This window comes from Schistocerca piceifrons, unplaced genomic scaffold (genome assembly GCF_021461385.2).
Source record: "Schistocerca piceifrons isolate TAMUIC-IGC-003096 unplaced genomic scaffold, iqSchPice1.1 HiC_scaffold_687, whole genome shotgun sequence".
Lineage (NCBI taxonomy): Eukaryota > Metazoa > Arthropoda > Insecta > Orthoptera > Acrididae > Schistocerca > Schistocerca piceifrons.
In genome coordinates, this window is record NW_025728934.1 from 178,219 (window position 1) to 195,067 (window position 16,849).

The 16,849-nt window shown below is 54.0% G+C and overlaps 27 non-coding genes across 27 annotated transcripts; all 27 read left to right on the plus strand.

Annotated features, from left to right (window-relative positions):
- The first annotated feature begins 139 nt into the window (after positions 1-139).
- On the plus strand, positions 140-221 carry Trnal-uag. The gene has a single exon. It is a non-coding gene; the product is annotated as a tRNA-Leu (tRNA).
- A 445-nt stretch (positions 222-666) lies between these two features.
- Positions 667-738, plus strand: Trnae-cuc. Its single transcript has one exon. It is a non-coding gene; the product is annotated as a tRNA-Glu (tRNA).
- A 386-nt stretch (positions 739-1,124) lies between these two features.
- Positions 1,125-1,196, plus strand: Trnah-gug. The gene has a single exon. It is a non-coding gene; the product is annotated as a tRNA-His (tRNA).
- Positions 1,197-1,943: 747 nt separating this feature from the next.
- On the plus strand, positions 1,944-2,025 carry Trnal-uag. Its single transcript has one exon. It is a non-coding gene; the product is annotated as a tRNA-Leu (tRNA).
- Positions 2,026-2,470: 445 nt separating this feature from the next.
- Positions 2,471-2,542, plus strand: Trnae-cuc. Its single transcript has one exon. It is a non-coding gene; the product is annotated as a tRNA-Glu (tRNA).
- A 386-nt stretch (positions 2,543-2,928) lies between these two features.
- Positions 2,929-3,000, plus strand: Trnah-gug. Its single transcript has one exon. It is a non-coding gene; the product is annotated as a tRNA-His (tRNA).
- Positions 3,001-3,747: 747 nt separating this feature from the next.
- Positions 3,748-3,829, plus strand: Trnal-uag. The gene has a single exon. It is a non-coding gene; the product is annotated as a tRNA-Leu (tRNA).
- A 445-nt stretch (positions 3,830-4,274) lies between these two features.
- On the plus strand, positions 4,275-4,346 carry Trnae-cuc. The gene has a single exon. It is a non-coding gene; the product is annotated as a tRNA-Glu (tRNA).
- Positions 4,347-4,732: 386 nt separating this feature from the next.
- On the plus strand, positions 4,733-4,804 carry Trnah-gug. The gene has a single exon. It is a non-coding gene; the product is annotated as a tRNA-His (tRNA).
- A 747-nt stretch (positions 4,805-5,551) lies between these two features.
- Positions 5,552-5,633, plus strand: Trnal-uag. Its single transcript has one exon. It is a non-coding gene; the product is annotated as a tRNA-Leu (tRNA).
- A 445-nt stretch (positions 5,634-6,078) lies between these two features.
- Positions 6,079-6,150, plus strand: Trnae-cuc. The gene has a single exon. It is a non-coding gene; the product is annotated as a tRNA-Glu (tRNA).
- Positions 6,151-6,536: 386 nt separating this feature from the next.
- Trnah-gug lies at positions 6,537-6,608 on the plus strand. The gene has a single exon. It is a non-coding gene; the product is annotated as a tRNA-His (tRNA).
- Positions 6,609-7,355: 747 nt separating this feature from the next.
- Trnal-uag lies at positions 7,356-7,437 on the plus strand. Its single transcript has one exon. It is a non-coding gene; the product is annotated as a tRNA-Leu (tRNA).
- Positions 7,438-7,882: 445 nt separating this feature from the next.
- On the plus strand, positions 7,883-7,954 carry Trnae-cuc. The gene has a single exon. It is a non-coding gene; the product is annotated as a tRNA-Glu (tRNA).
- A 386-nt stretch (positions 7,955-8,340) lies between these two features.
- Positions 8,341-8,412, plus strand: Trnah-gug. The gene has a single exon. It is a non-coding gene; the product is annotated as a tRNA-His (tRNA).
- A 747-nt stretch (positions 8,413-9,159) lies between these two features.
- Trnal-uag lies at positions 9,160-9,241 on the plus strand. The gene has a single exon. It is a non-coding gene; the product is annotated as a tRNA-Leu (tRNA).
- Positions 9,242-9,686: 445 nt separating this feature from the next.
- On the plus strand, positions 9,687-9,758 carry Trnae-cuc. Its single transcript has one exon. It is a non-coding gene; the product is annotated as a tRNA-Glu (tRNA).
- Positions 9,759-10,144: 386 nt separating this feature from the next.
- On the plus strand, positions 10,145-10,216 carry Trnah-gug. The gene has a single exon. It is a non-coding gene; the product is annotated as a tRNA-His (tRNA).
- Positions 10,217-10,963: 747 nt separating this feature from the next.
- Positions 10,964-11,045, plus strand: Trnal-uag. The gene has a single exon. It is a non-coding gene; the product is annotated as a tRNA-Leu (tRNA).
- A 445-nt stretch (positions 11,046-11,490) lies between these two features.
- Trnae-cuc lies at positions 11,491-11,562 on the plus strand. The gene has a single exon. It is a non-coding gene; the product is annotated as a tRNA-Glu (tRNA).
- A 389-nt stretch (positions 11,563-11,951) lies between these two features.
- On the plus strand, positions 11,952-12,024 carry Trnah-gug. Its single transcript has one exon. It is a non-coding gene; the product is annotated as a tRNA-His (tRNA).
- A 750-nt stretch (positions 12,025-12,774) lies between these two features.
- Trnal-uag lies at positions 12,775-12,857 on the plus strand. The gene has a single exon. It is a non-coding gene; the product is annotated as a tRNA-Leu (tRNA).
- A 451-nt stretch (positions 12,858-13,308) lies between these two features.
- Positions 13,309-13,380, plus strand: Trnae-cuc. The gene has a single exon. It is a non-coding gene; the product is annotated as a tRNA-Glu (tRNA).
- Positions 13,381-13,770: 390 nt separating this feature from the next.
- Positions 13,771-13,842, plus strand: Trnah-gug. The gene has a single exon. It is a non-coding gene; the product is annotated as a tRNA-His (tRNA).
- A 752-nt stretch (positions 13,843-14,594) lies between these two features.
- On the plus strand, positions 14,595-14,676 carry Trnal-uag. The gene has a single exon. It is a non-coding gene; the product is annotated as a tRNA-Leu (tRNA).
- A 906-nt stretch (positions 14,677-15,582) lies between these two features.
- Positions 15,583-15,654, plus strand: Trnah-gug. Its single transcript has one exon. It is a non-coding gene; the product is annotated as a tRNA-His (tRNA).
- A 758-nt stretch (positions 15,655-16,412) lies between these two features.
- Trnal-uag lies at positions 16,413-16,494 on the plus strand. Its single transcript has one exon. It is a non-coding gene; the product is annotated as a tRNA-Leu (tRNA).
- Positions 16,495-16,849: the final 355 nt, after the last annotated feature.

Below are 16,849 nucleotides of genomic sequence, written 5' to 3' on the forward strand. Positions count from 1 at the left end.
TTTCTTGCGTTGGATGGCCTAAAGAGACGCTTCCAGTGGGAGAGCAGTGGAAATACATGGCACGGCGATTGCCAAGATACTTCCATTTCGAAGTGATCTTTGTAGTACAAACGAAACGTTTTGCCGCTGCTGATCCAACGGTAACGTGGCCGAGCGGTCTAAGGCGCTGGTTTTAGGCACCAGTCTCTCCGGAGGCGTGGGTTCGAATCCCACCGTTGCCACTTTTTACGTCTCATTTTTGTGCCGTTGCGGTGTGTTCTCGTGGGGTAGGACGCAGCTCTTGTGACGCGCGTGTTGTGTAGGTAGCGTGGCCGAGCGGTCTAAGGCGCTGGTTTCAGGCACCATTCTCTTCGGAGGCGTGGGTTCCAATCCCACAGCTGCCGAACGTGTAATGTTTCCTGTGTCGAAGGCAGATGCACTCATTGCCCGCAAAGGAAACAACACAACAACGCGTGAGCGTCTGCTTGGTGAATTGTCGTAGAACAGTGCGTGGTGCAACGACAGGATTTGTAGGCACCTTTTGCTCTCATCATTGCTGGCGTTCGTCTCCACGAAATGCGTCCGGAGCACGCCGTTCTATAACGCGAGAGAGTGGATTTTTTACAGTTGTCGTCAGTTAACCGTTGGCGGCTGCTGCGTTCGCTGGAAAGAGCACTTCCGTCGTTATCCGGTTTGGTCTAGTGGCTAGGATACCTGGCTCTCAACGAGGAGGCCCGGGTTCGATTCCCGGTACCGGACTTGCGCGTTTTTCTTGCTCCTCCTATGCGACTTGTCTCGACTTTGCTCGACTGACGCTACGCTGACGCGTGCAGAAAGCTACGTTAAGTATGACTCGCGGCAACACCTGACGGCGAGAGAGATGCGGCGTCTATCCACTTGTTATCGAGCCACATACCGGTACCTGTAGTCAAGAGGCTTGGAGGACTGCAAGACATTGCCAAGGAGGTGAATGCAGCTAACCACTGTAGTTAGAGTCCTGACAGCGCAGGCACGTTCATTTGCTCGTATACATGTGATGGAGACCGTGTCTGACACTGCTGTGGCGTACACCTTGGCCTAGGCTTTGCTGGGTATCGCCACTTGCATTGCAGCCAGCTGCCTTCGCGGGCGCCTCCGTGGCCATGGCCGTGATCGTCTAGTGGTTAGGACATTGCGTTGTGGCCGCAATAACCCAGGTTCGAATCCTGGTCACGGCAATTTTGAAAGTTTTGCCTTGCTGCCGTTGCAATGGCGAGTACTCGAAATGACAGTACTCTCTTGATTTTTTCACTCGTGTTCCGCAGGCCGCAGTTAGCACTACCACTTCATCCCCAACACGTAATGTCGCCTCCCAGAGCGCAGACGTCCGCTGCTCTCTGTAGTCGAAAAGGGCAGTCGTTTGAAGTGCGATGGATGAGCAGCCAGTCGCAGCAGAACAGGAAGCTGTGGCGTGCACTGTTTCTACAAATGCTAGGAACACTGGCGCACCAAGCAGCGCATGTAGCGTGGCCGAGCGCTTTAAGGCGCTGGTTTAAGGCACCAGTCTCTCTGTAGGCGCGGTTTCGAATCCCGTAGCTGCCGGGGGTTTTGATGTGATCGCGTTAACCTGCCGCTTTTCCTTCAAGTGTAACCTCCTTGAGCTCACATATGTTTGATACATGGAGCATTCTAACTCCGTCTGACAGTTACAGCTACGATACTTTAGTGGTTAAGGAAAGCCCAGGTTCGAAACCTGGTCACGGCACGAAAACGTCTCTTGACGCTGTCTCCTTAACTGCGACAGCTACAGACAAGTGGCGTCGCTACCATACGGCGGGCACGGCTTTTTCTTGCGTTGGATGGCCTAAAGAGACGCTTCCAGTGGGAGAGCAGTGGAAATACATGGCACGGCGATTGCCAAGATACTTCCATTTCGAAGTGATCTTTGTAGTACAAACGAAACGTTTTGCCGCTGCTGATCCAACGGTAACGTGGCCGAGCGGTCTAAGGCGCTGGTTTTAGGCACCAGTCTCTCCGGAGGCGTGGGTTCGAATCCCACCGTTGCCACTTTTTACGTCTCATTTTTGTGCCGTTGCGGTGTGTTCTCGTGGGGTAGGACGCAGCTCTTGTGACGCGCGTGTTGTGTAGGTAGCGTGGCCGAGCGGTCTAAGGCGCTGGTTTCAGGCACCATTCTCTTCGGAGGCGTGGGTTCCAATCCCACAGCTGCCGAACGTGTAATGTTTCCTGTGTCGAAGGCAGATGCACTCATTGCCCGCAAAGGAAACAACACAACAACGCGTGAGCGTCTGCTTGGTGAATTGTCGTAGAACAGTGCGTGGTGCAACGACAGGATTTGTAGGCACCTTTTGCTCTCATCATTGCTGGCGTTCGTCTCCACGAAATGCGTCCGGAGCACGCCGTTCTATAACGCGAGAGAGTGGATTTTTTACAGTTGTCGTCAGTTAACCGTTGGCGGCTGCTGCGTTCGCTGGAAAGAGCACTTCCGTCGTTATCCGGTTTGGTCTAGTGGCTAGGATACCTGGCTCTCAACGAGGAGGCCCGGGTTCGATTCCCGGTACCGGACTTGCGCGTTTTTCTTGCTCCTCCTATGCGACTTGTCTCGACTTTGCTCGACTGACGCTACGCTGACGCGTGCAGAAAGCTACGTTAAGTATGACTCGCGGCAACACCTGACGGCGAGAGAGATGCGGCGTCTATCCACTTGTTATCGAGCCACATACCGGTACCTGTAGTCAAGAGGCTTGGAGGACTGCAAGACATTGCCACGGAGGTGAATGCAGCTAACCACTGTAGTTAGAGTCCTGACAGCGCAGGCACGTTCATTTGCTCGTATACATGTGATGGAGACCGTGTCTGACACTGCTGTGGCGTACACCTTGGCCTAGGCTTTGCTGGGTATCGCCACTTGCATTGCAGCCAGCTGCCTTCGCGGGCGCCTCCGTGGCCATGGCCGTGATCGTCTAGTGGTTAGGACATTGCGTTGTGGCCGCAATAACCCAGGTTCGAATCCTGGTCACGGCAATTTTGAAAGTTTTGCCTTGCTGCCGTTGCAATGGCGAGTACTCGAAATGACAGTACTCTCTTGATTTTTTCACTCGTGTTCCGCAGGCCGCAGTTAGCACTACCACTTCATCCCCAACACGTAATGTCGCCTCCCAGAGCGCAGACGTCCGCTGCTCTCTGTAGTCGAAAAGGGCAGTCGTTTGAAGTGCGATGGATGAGCAGCCAGTCGCAGCAGAACAGGAAGCTGTGGCGTGCACTGTTTCTACAAATGCTAGGAACACTGGCGCACCAAGCAGCGCATGTAGCGTGGCCGAGCGCTTTAAGGCGCTGGTTTAAGGCACCAGTCTCTCTGTAGGCGCGGTTTCGAATCCCGTAGCTGCCGGGGGTTTTGATGTGATCGCGTTAACCTGCCGCTTTTCCTTCAAGTGTAACCTCCTTGAGCTCACATATGTTTGATACATGGAGCATTCTAACTCCGTCTGACAGTTACAGCTACGATACTTTAGTGGTTAAGGAAAGCCCAGGTTCGAAACCTGGTCACGGCACGAAAACGTCTCTTGACGCTGTCTCCTTAACTGCGACAGCTACAGACAAGTGGCGTCGCTACCATACGGCGGGCACGGCTTTTTCTTGCGTTGGATGGCCTAAAGAGACGCTTCCAGTGGGAGAGCAGTGGAAATACATGGCACGGCGATTGCCAAGATACTTCCATTTCGAAGTGATCTTTGTAGTACAAACGAAACGTTTTGCCGCTGCTGATCCAACGGTAACGTGGCCGAGCGGTCTAAGGCGCTGGTTTTAGGCACCAGTCTCTCCGGAGGCGTGGGTTCGAATCCCACCGTTGCCACTTTTTACGTCTCATTTTTGTGCCGTTGCGGTGTGTTCTCGTGGGGTAGGACGCAGCTCTTGTGACGCGCGTGTTGTGTAGGTAGCGTGGCCGAGCGGTCTAAGGCGCTGGTTTCAGGCACCATTCTCTTCGGAGGCGTGGGTTCCAATCCCACAGCTGCCGAACGTGTAATGTTTCCTGTGTCGAAGGCAGATGCACTCATTGCCCGCAAAGGAAACAACACAACAACGCGTGAGCGTCTGCTTGGTGAATTGTCGTAGAACAGTGCGTGGTGCAACGACAGGATTTGTAGGCACCTTTTGCTCTCATCATTGCTGGCGTTCGTCTCCACGAAATGCGTCCGGAGCACGCCGTTCTATAACGCGAGAGAGTGGATTTTTTACAGTTGTCGTCAGTTAACCGTTGGCGGCTGCTGCGTTCGCTGGAAAGAGCACTTCCGTCGTTATCCGGTTTGGTCTAGTGGCTAGGATACCTGGCTCTCAACGAGGAGGCCCGGGTTCGATTCCCGGTACCGGACTTGCGCGTTTTTCTTGCTCCTCCTATGCGACTTGTCTCGACTTTGCTCGACTGACGCTACGCTGACGCGTGCAGAAAGCTACGTTAAGTATGACTCGCGGCAACACCTGACGGCGAGAGAGATGCGGCGTCTATCCACTTGTTATCGAGCCACATACCGGTACCTGTAGTCAAGAGGCTTGGAGGACTGCAAGACATTGCCACGGAGGTGAATGCAGCTAACCACTGTAGTTAGAGTCCTGACAGCGCAGGCACGTTCATTTGCTCGTATACATGTGATGGAGACCGTGTCTGACACTGCTGTGGCGTACACCTTGGCCTAGGCTTTGCTGGGTATCGCCACTTGCATTGCAGCCAGCTGCCTTCGCGGGCGCCTCCGTGGCCATGGCCGTGATCGTCTAGTGGTTAGGACATTGCGTTGTGGCCGCAATAACCCAGGTTCGAATCCTGGTCACGGCAATTTTGAAAGTTTTGCCTTGCTGCCGTTGCAATGGCGAGTACTCGAAATGACAGTACTCTCTTGATTTTTTCACTCGTGTTCCGCAGGCCGCAGTTAGCACTACCACTTCATCCCCAACACGTAATGTCGCCTCCCAGAGCGCAGACGTCCGCTGCTCTCTGTAGTCGAAAAGGGCAGTCGTTTGAAGTGCGATGGATGAGCAGCCAGTCGCAGCAGAACAGGAAGCTGTGGCGTGCACTGTTTCTACAAATGCTAGGAACACTGGCGCACCAAGCAGCGCATGTAGCGTGGCCGAGCGCTTTAAGGCGCTGGTTTAAGGCACCAGTCTCTCTGTAGGCGCGGTTTCGAATCCCGTAGCTGCCGGGGGTTTTGATGTGATCGCGTTAACCTGCCGCTTTTCCTTCAAGTGTAACCTCCTTGAGCTCACATATGTTTGATACATGGAGCATTCTAACTCCGTCTGACAGTTACAGCTACGATACTTTAGTGGTTAAGGAAAGCCCAGGTTCGAAACCTGGTCACGGCACGAAAACGTCTCTTGACGCTGTCTCCTTAACTGCGACAGCTACAGACAAGTGGCGTCGCTACCATACGGCGGGCACGGCTTTTTCTTGCGTTGGATGGCCTAAAGAGACGCTTCCAGTGGGAGAGCAGTGGAAATACATGGCACGGCGATTGCCAAGATACTTCCATTTCGAAGTGATCTTTGTAGTACAAACGAAACGTTTTGCCGCTGCTGATCCAACGGTAACGTGGCCGAGCGGTCTAAGGCGCTGGTTTTAGGCACCAGTCTCTCCGGAGGCGTGGGTTCGAATCCCACCGTTGCCACTTTTTACGTCTCATTTTTGTGCCGTTGCGGTGTGTTCTCGTGGGGTAGGACGCAGCTCTTGTGACGCGCGTGTTGTGTAGGTAGCGTGGCCGAGCGGTCTAAGGCGCTGGTTTCAGGCACCATTCTCTTCGGAGGCGTGGGTTCCAATCCCACAGCTGCCGAACGTGTAATGTTTCCTGTGTCGAAGGCAGATGCACTCATTGCCCGCAAAGGAAACAACACAACAACGCGTGAGCGTCTGCTTGGTGAATTGTCGTAGAACAGTGCGTGGTGCAACGACAGGATTTGTAGGCACCTTTTGCTCTCATCATTGCTGGCGTTCGTCTCCACGAAATGCGTCCGGAGCACGCCGTTCTATAACGCGAGAGAGTGGATTTTTTACAGTTGTCGTCAGTTAACCGTTGGCGGCTGCTGCGTTCGCTGGAAAGAGCACTTCCGTCGTTATCCGGTTTGGTCTAGTGGCTAGGATACCTGGCTCTCAACGAGGAGGCCCGGGTTCGATTCCCGGTACCGGACTTGCGCGTTTTTCTTGCTCCTCCTATGCGACTTGTCTCGACTTTGCTCGACTGACGCTACGCTGACGCGTGCAGAAAGCTACGTTAAGTATGACTCGCGGCAACACCTGACGGCGAGAGAGATGCGGCGTCTATCCACTTGTTATCGAGCCACATACCGGTACCTGTAGTCAAGAGGCTTGGAGGACTGCAAGACATTGCCAAGGAGGTGAATGCAGCTAACCACTGTAGTTAGAGTCCTGACAGCGCAGGCACGTTCATTTGCTCGTATACATGTGATGGAGACCGTGTCTGACACTGCTGTGGCGTACACCTTGGCCTAGGCTTTGCTGGGTATCGCCACTTGCATTGCAGCCAGCTGCCTTCGCGGGCGCCTCCGTGGCCATGGCCGTGATCGTCTAGTGGTTAGGACATTGCGTTGTGGCCGCAATAACCCAGGTTCGAATCCTGGTCACGGCAATTTTGAAAGTTTTGCCTTGCTGCCGTTGCAATGGCGAGTACTCGAAATGACAGTACTCTCTTGATTTTTTCACTCGTGTTCCGCAGGCCGCAGTTAGCACTACCACTTCATCCCCAACACGTAATGTCGCCTCCCAGAGCGCAGACGTCCGCTGCTCTCTGTAGTCGAAAAGGGCAGTCGTTTGAAGTGCGATGGATGAGCAGCCAGTCGCAGCAGAACAGGAAGCTGTGGCGTGCACTGTTTCTACAAATGCTAGGAACACTGGCGCACCAAGCAGCGCATGTAGCGTGGCCGAGCGCTTTAAGGCGCTGGTTTAAGGCACCAGTCTCTCTGTAGGCGCGGTTTCGAATCCCGTAGCTGCCGGGGGTTTTGATGTGATCGCGTTAACCTGCCGCTTTTCCTTCAAGTGTAACCTCCTTGAGCTCACATATGTTTGATACATGGAGCATTCTAACTCCGTCTGACAGTTACAGCTACGATACTTTAGTGGTTAAGGAAAGCCCAGGTTCGAAACCTGGTCACGGCACGAAAACGTCTCTTGACGCTGTCTCCTTAACTGCGACAGCTACAGACAAGTGGCGTCGCTACCATACGGCGGGCACGGCTTTTTCTTGCGTTGGATGGCCTAAAGAGACGCTTCCAGTGGGAGAGCAGTGGAAATACATGGCACGGCGATTGCCAAGATACTTCCATTTCGAAGTGATCTTTGTAGTACAAACGAAACGTTTTGCCGCTGCTGATCCAACGGTAACGTGGCCGAGCGGTCTAAGGCGCTGGTTTTAGGCACCAGTCTCTCCGGAGGCGTGGGTTCGAATCCCACCGTTGCCACTTTTTACGTCTCATTTTTGTGCCGTTGCGGTGTGTTCTCGTGGGGTAGGACGCAGCTCTTGTGACGCGCGTGTTGTGTAGGTAGCGTGGCCGAGCGGTCTAAGGCGCTGGTTTCAGGCACCATTCTCTTCGGAGGCGTGGGTTCCAATCCCACAGCTGCCGAACGTGTAATGTTTCCTGTGTCGAAGGCAGATGCACTCATTGCCCGCAAAGGAAACAACACAACAACGCGTGAGCGTCTGCTTGGTGAATTGTCGTAGAACAGTGCGTGGTGCAACGACAGGATTTGTAGGCACCTTTTGCTCTCATCATTGCTGGCGTTCGTCTCCACGAAATGCGTCCGGAGCACGCCGTTCTATAACGCGAGAGAGTGGATTTTTTACAGTTGTCGTCAGTTAACCGTTGGCGGCTGCTGCGTTCGCTGGAAAGAGCACTTCCGTCGTTATCCGGTTTGGTCTAGTGGCTAGGATACCTGGCTCTCAACGAGGAGGCCCGGGTTCGATTCCCGGTACCGGACTTGCGCGTTTTTCTTGCTCCTCCTATGCGACTTGTCTCGACTTTGCTCGACTGACGCTACGCTGACGCGTGCAGAAAGCTACGTTAAGTATGACTCGCGGCAACACCTGACGGCGAGAGAGATGCGGCGTCTATCCACTTGTTATCGAGCCACATACCGGTACCTGTAGTCAAGAGGCTTGGAGGACTGCAAGACATTGCCAAGGAGGTGAATGCAGCTAACCACTGTAGTTAGAGTCCTGACAGCGCAGGCACGTTCATTTGCTCGTATACATGTGATGGAGACCGTGTCTGACACTGCTGTGGCGTACACCTTGGCCTAGGCTTTGCTGGGTATCGCCACTTGCATTGCAGCCAGCTGCCTTCGCGGGCGCCTCCGTGGCCATGGCCGTGATCGTCTAGTGGTTAGGACATTGCGTTGTGGCCGCAATAACCCAGGTTCGAATCCTGGTCACGGCAATTTTGAAAGTTTTGCCTTGCTGCCGTTGCAATGGCGAGTACTCGAAATGACAGTACTCTCTTGATTTTTTCACTCGTGTTCCGCAGGCCGCAGTTAGCACTACCACTTCATCCCCAACACGTAATGTCGCCTCCCAGAGCGCAGACGTCCGCTGCTCTCTGTAGTCGAAAAGGGCAGTCGTTTGAAGTGCGATGGATGAGCAGCCAGTCGCAGCAGAACAGGAAGCTGTGGCGTGCACTGTTTCTACAAATGCTAGGAACACTGGCGCACCAAGCAGCGCATGTAGCGTGGCCGAGCGCTTTAAGGCGCTGGTTTAAGGCACCAGTCTCTCTGTAGGCGCGGTTTCGAATCCCGTAGCTGCCGGGGGTTTTGATGTGATCGCGTTAACCTGCCGCTTTTCCTTCAAGTGTAACCTCCTTGAGCTCACATATGTTTGATACATGGAGCATTCTAACTCCGTCTGACAGTTACAGCTACGATACTTTAGTGGTTAAGGAAAGCCCAGGTTCGAAACCTGGTCACGGCACGAAAACGTCTCTTGACGCTGTCTCCTTAACTGCGACAGCTACAGACAAGTGGCGTCGCTACCATACGGCGGGCACGGCTTTTTCTTGCGTTGGATGGCCTAAAGAGACGCTTCCAGTGGGAGAGCAGTGGAAATACATGGCACGGCGATTGCCAAGATACTTCCATTTCGAAGTGATCTTTGTAGTACAAACGAAACGTTTTGCCGCTGCTGATCCAACGGTAACGTGGCCGAGCGGTCTAAGGCGCTGGTTTTAGGCACCAGTCTCTCCGGAGGCGTGGGTTCGAATCCCACCGTTGCCACTTTTTACGTCTCATTTTTGTGCCGTTGCGGTGTGTTCTCGTGGGGTAGGACGCAGCTCTTGTGACGCGCGTGTTGTGTAGGTAGCGTGGCCGAGCGGTCTAAGGCGCTGGTTTCAGGCACCATTCTCTTCGGAGGCGTGGGTTCCAATCCCACAGCTGCCGAACGTGTAATGTTTCCTGTGTCGAAGGCAGATGCACTCATTGCCCGCAAAGGAAACAACACAACAACGCGTGAGCGTCTGCTTGGTGAATTGTCGTAGAACAGTGCGTGGTGCAACGACAGGATTTGTAGGCACCTTTTGCTCTCATCATTGCTGGCGTTCGTCTCCACGAAATGCGTCCGGAGCACGCCGTTCTATAACGCGAGAGAGTGGATTTTTTACAGTTGTCGTCAGTTAACCGTTGGCGGCTGCTGCGTTCGCTGGAAAGAGCACTTCCGTCGTTATCCGGTTTGGTCTAGTGGCTAGGATACCTGGCTCTCAACGAGGAGGCCCGGGTTCGATTCCCGGTACCGGACTTGCGCGTTTTTCTTGCTCCTCCTATGCGACTTGTCTCGACTTTGCTCGACTGACGCTACGCTGACGCGTGCAGAAAGCTACGTTAAGTATGACTCGCGGCAACACCTGACGGCGAGAGAGATGCGGCGTCTATCCACTTGTTATCGAGCCACATACCGGTACCTGTAGTCAAGAGGCTTGGAGGACTGCAAGACATTGCCAAGGAGGTGAATGCAGCTAACCACTGTAGTTAGAGTCCTGACAGCGCAGGCACGTTCATTTGCTCGTATACATGTGATGGAGACCGTGTCTGACACTGCTGTGGCGTACACCTTGGCCTAGGCTTTGCTGGGTATCGCCACTTGCATTGCAGCCAGCTGCCTTCGCGGGCGCCTCCGTGGCCATGGCCGTGATCGTCTAGTGGTTAGGACATTGCGTTGTGGCCGCAATAACCCAGGTTCGAATCCTGGTCACGGCAATTTTGAAAGTTTTGCCTTGCTGCCGTTGCAATGGCGAGTACTCGAAATGACAGTACTCTCTTGATTTTTTCACTCGTGTTCCGCAGGCCGCAGTTAGCACTACCACTTCATCCCCAACACGTAATGTCGCCTCCCAGAGCGCAGACGTCCGCTGCTCTCTGTAGTCGAAAAGGGCAGTCGTTTGAAGTGCGATGGATGAGCAGCCAGTCGCAGCAGAACAGGAAGCTGTGGCGTGCACTGTTTCTACAAATGCTAGGAACACTGGCGCACCAAGCAGCGCATGTAGCGTGGCCGAGCGCTTTAAGGCGCTGGTTTAAGGCACCAGTCTCTCTGTAGGCGCGGTTTCGAATCCCGTAGCTGCCGGGGGTTTTGATGTGATCGCGTTAACCTGCCGCTTTTCCTTCAAGTGTAACCTCCTTGAGCTCACATATGTTTGATACATGGAGCATTCTAACTCCGTCTGACAGTTACAGCTACGATACTTTAGTGGTTAAGGAAAGCCCAGGTTCGAAACCTGGTCACGGCACGAAAACGTCTCTTGACGCTGTCTCCTTAACTGCGACAGCTACAGACAAGTGGCGTCGCTACCATACGGCGGGCACGGCTTTTTCTTGCGTTGGATGGCCTAAAGAGACGCTTCCAGTGGGAGAGCAGTGGAAATACATGGCACGGCGATTGCCAAGATACTTCCATTTCGAAGTGATCTTTGTAGTACAAACGAAACGTTTTGCCGCTGCTGATCCAACGGTAACGTGGCCGAGCGGTCTAAGGCGCTGGTTTTAGGCACCAGTCTCTCCGGAGGCGTGGGTTCGAATCCCACCGTTGCCACTTTTTACGTCTCATTTTTGTGCCGTTGCGGTGTGTTCTCGTGGGGTAGGACGCAGCTCTTGTGACGCGCGTGTTGTGTAGGTAGCGTGGCCGAGCGGTCTAAGGCGCTGGTTTCAGGCACCATTCTCTTCGGAGGCGTGGGTTCCAATCCCACAGCTGCCGAACGTGTAATGTTTCCTGTGTCGAAGGCAGATGCACTCATTGCCCGCAAAGGAAACAACACAACAACGCGTGAGCGTCTGCTTGGTGAATTGTCGTAGAACAGTGCGTGGTGCAACGACAGGATTTGTAGGCACCTTTTGCTCTCATCATTGCTGGCGTTCGTCTCCACGAAATGCGTCCGGAGCACGCCGTTCTATAACGCGAGAGAGTGGATTTTTTACAGTTGTCGTCAGTTAACCGTTGGCGGCTGCTGCGTTCGCTGGAAAGAGCACTTCCGTCGTTATCCGGTTTGGTCTAGTGGCTAGGATACCTGGCTCTCAACGAGGAGGCCCGGGTTCGATTCCCGGTACCGGACTTGCGCGTTTTTCTTGCTCCTCCTATGCGACTTGTCTCGACTTTGCTCGACTGACGCTACGCTGACGCGTGCAGAAAGCTACGTTAAGTATGACTCGCGGCAACACCTGACGGCGAGAGAGATGCGGCGTCTATCCACTTGTTATCGAGCCACATACCGGTACCTGTAGTCAAGAGGCTTGGAGGACTGCAAGACATTGCCAAAGGAGGTGAATGCAGCTAACCACTGTAGTTAGAGTCCTGACAGCGCAGGCACGTTCATTTGCTCGTATACCATGTGATGGAGACCGTGTCTGACACTGCTGTGGCGTACACCTTGGCCTAGGCTTTGCTGGGTATCGCCACTTGCATTGCAGCCAGCTGCCTTCGGCGGGCGCCTCCGTGGCCATGGCCGTGATCGTCTAGTGGTTAGGACATTGCGTTGTGGCCCGCAATAACCCAGGTTCGAATCCTGGTCACGGCAATTTTGAAAGTTTTGCCTTGCTGCCGTTGCAATGGCGAGTACTCGAAATGACAGTACTCTCTTGATTTTTTCACTCGTGTTCCGCAGGCCGCAGTTAGCACTACCACTTCATCCCCAACACGTAATGTCGCCTCCCAGAGCGCAGACCGTCCGCTGCTCTCTGTAGTCGAAAAGGGCAGTCGTTTGAAGTGCGATGGATGAGCAGCCAGTCGCAGCAGAACAGGAAGCTGTGGCGTGCACTGTTTCTACAAATGCTAGGAACACTGGCGCACCAAGCAGCGCATGTAGCGTGGCCGAGCGCTTTAAGGCGCTGGTTTAAGGCACCAGTCTCTCTGTAGGCGCGGTTTCGAATCCCGTAGCTGCCCGGGGGTTTTGATGTGATCGCGTTAACCTGCCGCTTTTCCTTCAAGTGTAACCTCCTTGAGCTCACATATGTTTGATACATGGAGCATTCTAACTCCGTCTGACAGTTACAGCTACGATACTTTAGTGGTTAAGGAAAGCCCAGGTTCGAAACCTGGTCACGGCACCGAAAACGTCTCTTGACGCTGTCTCCTTAACTGCGACAGCTACAGACAAGTGGCGTCGCTACCATACGGCGGGCACGGCTTTTTCTTGCGTTGGATGGCCTAAAGAGACGCTTCCAGTGGGAGAGCAGTGGAAATACATGGCACGGCGATTGCCAAGATACTTCCATTTCGAAGTGATCTTTGTAGTACAAACGAAACGTTTTGCCGCTGCTGATCCAACGGTAACGTGGCCGAGCGGTCTAAGGCGCTGGTTTTAGGCACCAGTCCTCTCCGGAGGCGTGGGTTCGAATCCCACCGTTGCCACTTTTTACGTCTCATTTTTGTTGCCGTTGCGGTGTGTTCTCGTGGGGTAGGACGCAGCTCTTGTGACGCGCGTGTTGTGTAGGTAGCGTGGGCCGAGCGGTCTAAGGCGCTGGTTTCAGGCACCATTCTCTTCGGAGGCGTGGGTTCCAATCCCACAGCTGCCGAACGTGTAATGTTTCCCTGTGTCGAAGGCAGATGCACTCATTGCCCGCAAAGGAAACAACACAACAACGCGTGAGCGTCTGCTTGGTGAATTGTCGTAGAACAGTGCGTGGTGCAACGACAGGATTTGTAGGCACCTTTTGCTCTCATCATTGCTGGCGTTCGTCTCCACGAAATGCGTCCGGGAGCACGCCGTTCTATAACGCGAGAGAGTGGATTTTTTACAGTTGTCGTCAGTTAACCGTGGGCGGCTGCTGCGTTCGCTGGAAAGAAAGCACTTCCGTCGTTATCCGGTTTGGTCTAGTGGCTAGGATACCTGGCTCTCAACGAGGAGGCCCGGGTTCGATTCCCGGTACCGGACTTGCGCGTTTTTCTTGCTCCTCCTATGCGACTTGTCTCGACTTTGCTCGACTGACGCTACGCTGACGCGTGCAGAAAGCTACGTTAAGTATGACTCGCCGGCAACACCTGACGGCGAGGAGAGATGCGGCGTCCTATCCACTTGTTATCGAGCCACATACCGGTACCTGTAGTCAAGAGGCTTGGAGGACTGCAAGACATTGCCACGGAGGTGAATGCAGCTAACCACTGTAGTTAGAGTCCTGACAGCGCAAGGCACGTTCATTTGCTCGTATACATGTGATGGAGACCGTGTCTGACACTGCTGTGGCGTACACCTTGGCCTAGGCTTTGCTGGGTATCGCCACTTGCATTGCAGCCAGCTGCCTTCGCGGGCGCCTCCGTGGCCATGGCCGTGATCGTCTAGTGGTTAGGACATTGCGTTGTGGCCGCAATAACCCAGGTTCGAATCCTGGTCACGGCAATTTTGAAAGTTTTGCCTTGCTGCCGTTGCAATGGCGAGTACTCGAAATGACAGTACTCTCTTGATTTTTTCACTCGTGTTCCGCAGGCCGCAGTAGTAGCACTACCACTTCATCCCCAACACGTAATGTCGCCTCCCAGAGCGCAGACGTCCGCTGCTCTCTGTAGTCGAAAAGGGCAGTCGTTTGAAGTGCGATGGATGAGCAGCCAGTCGCAAGCAGAACAGGAGCTGTGGCGTGCACTGTTTCTACAAATGCTAGGAACACTGGCGCACCAAGCAGCGCATGTAGCGTGGCCGAGCGCTTTAAGGCGCTGGTTTAAGGCACCAGTCCTCTCTGTAGGCGCGGTTTCGAATCCCGTAGCTGCCGGGGGTTTTGATGTGATCGCGTTAACCTGCCGCTTTTCCTTCAAGTGTAACCTCCTTGAGCTCACATATGTTTGATACATGGAGCATTCTAACTCCGTCTGACAGTTACAGCTACGATACTTTAGTGGTTAAGGAAAGCCCCAGGTTCGAAACCTGGTCACGGCACGAAAACGTCTCTTGACGCTGTCTCCTTAACTGCGACAGCTACAGACAAGTGGCGTCGCTACCATACGGCGGGCACGGCTTTTTCTTGCGTTGGATGGCCTAAAGAGACGCTTCCAGTGGGAGAGCAGTGGAAATACATGGCACGGCGATTGCCAAGATACTTCCATTTCGAAGTGATCCTTTGTAGTACAAACGAAACGTTTTGCCGCTGCTGATCCAACGGTAACGTGGCCGAGCGGTCTAAGGCGCTGGTTTTAGGCACCAGTCTCTCCGGAGGCGTGGGTTCGAATCCCACCGTTGCCACTTTTTACGTCTCATTTTTGTGCCGTTGCGGTGTGTTCTCGTGGGGTAGGACGCAGCTCTTGTGACGCGCGTGTTGTGTAGGTAGCGTGGCCGAGCGGTCTAAGGCGCTGGTTTCAGGCACCATTCTCTTCGGGAGGCGTGGGTTCCAATCCCACAGCTGCCGAACGTGTAATGTTTCCTGTGTCGAAGGGCAGATGCACTCATTGCCCGCAAAGGAAACAACACAACAACGCGTGAGCGTCTGCTTGGTGAATTGTCGTTAGAACAGTGCGTGGTGCAACGACAGGATTTGTAGGCACCTTTTGCTCTCATCATTGCTGGCGTTCGTCTCCACGAAATGCGTCCGGAGCACGCCGTTCTATAACGCGAGAGAGTGGATTTTTTACAGTTGTCGTCAGTTAACCCGTGGGCGGCTGCTGCGTTCGCTGGAAAGAGCACTTCCGTCGTTATCCGGTTTGGTCTAGTGCTAGGATACCTGGCTCTCAACGAGGAGGCCCGGGTTCGATTCCCGGTACCGGACTTGCGCGTTTTTCTTGCTCCTCCTATGCGACTTGTCTCGACTTTGCTCGACTGACGCTACGCTGACGCGTGCAGAAAGCTACGTTAAGTATGACTCGCGGCAACACCTGACGGCGAGAGAGATGCGGCGTCTATCCACTTGTTATCGAGCCACATACCGGTACCTGTAGTCAAGAGGCTTGGAGGACTGCAAGACATTGCCACGGAGGTGAATGCAGCTAACCACTGTAGTTAGAGTCCTGACAGCGCAGGCACGTTCATTTGCTCGTATACATGTGATGGAGACCGTGTCTGACACTGCTGTGGCGTACACCTTGGCCTAGGCTTTGCTGGGTATCGCCACTTGCATTGCAGCCAGCTGCCTTCGCGGGCGCCTCCGTGGCCATGGCCGTGATCGTCTAGTGGTTAGGACATTGCGTTGTGGCCGCAATAACCCAGGTTCGAATCCTGGTCACGGCAATTTTGAAAGTTTTGCCTTGCTGCCGTTGCAATGGCGAGTACTCGAAATGACAGTACTCTCTTGATTTTTTCACTCGTGTTCCGCAGGCCGCAGTTAGCACTACCACTTCATCCCCAACACGTAATGTCGCCTCCCAGAGCGCAGACGTCCGCTGCTCTCTGTAGTCGAAAAGGGCAGTCGTTTGAAGTGCGATGGATGAGCAGCCAGTCGCAGCAGAACAGGAAGCTGTGGCGTGCACTGTTTCTACAAATGCTAGGAACACTGGCGCACCAAGCAGCGCATGTAGCGTGGCCGAGCGCTTTAAGGCGCTGGTTTAAGGCACCAGTCTCTCTGTAGGCGCGGTTTTCGAATCCCGTAGCTGCCGGGGGTTTTGATGTGATCGCGTTAACCTGCCGCTTTTCCTTCAAGTGTAACCTCCTTGAGCTCACATATGTTTGATACATGGGAGCATTCTAACTCCGTCTGACAGTTACAGCTACGATACTTTAGTGGTTAAGGAAAGCCCAGGTTCGAAACCTGGTCACGGCACGAAAACGTCTCTTGACGCTGTCTCCTTAACTGCGACAGCTACAGACAAGTGGCGTCGCTACCCGCTACCCATACGGCGGGGCACGGCTTTTTTCTTGCGTTGGATGGCCTAAGAGACGCTTCCAGTGGGAGAGCAGTGGAAATACATGGCACGGCGATTGCCAAGATACTTCCATTTCGAAGTGATCTTTGTAGTACAAACGAAACGTTTTGCCGCTGCTGATCCAACGGTAACGTGGCCGAGCGGTCTAAGGCGCTGGTTTTAGGCACCAGTCTCTCCGGAGGCGTGGGTTCGAATCCCACCGTTGCCACTTTTTACGTCTCATTTTTGTGCCGTTGCGGTGTGTTCTCGTGGGGTAGGACGCAGCTCTTGTGACGCGCGTGTTGTGTAGGTAGCGTGGCCGAGCGGTCTAAGGCGCTGGTTTCAGGCACCATTCTCTTCGGAGGCGTGGGTTCCAATCCCACAGCTGCCGAACGTGTAATGTTTCCTGTGTCGAAGGCAGATGCACTCATTGCCCGCAAAGGAAACAACACAACAACGCGTGAGCGTCTGCTTGGTGAATTGTCGTAGAACAGTGCGTGGGTGCAACGACAGGATTTGTAGGCACCTTTTGCTCTCATCATTGCTGGCGTTCGTCTCCACGAAATGCGTCCGGAGCACGCCGT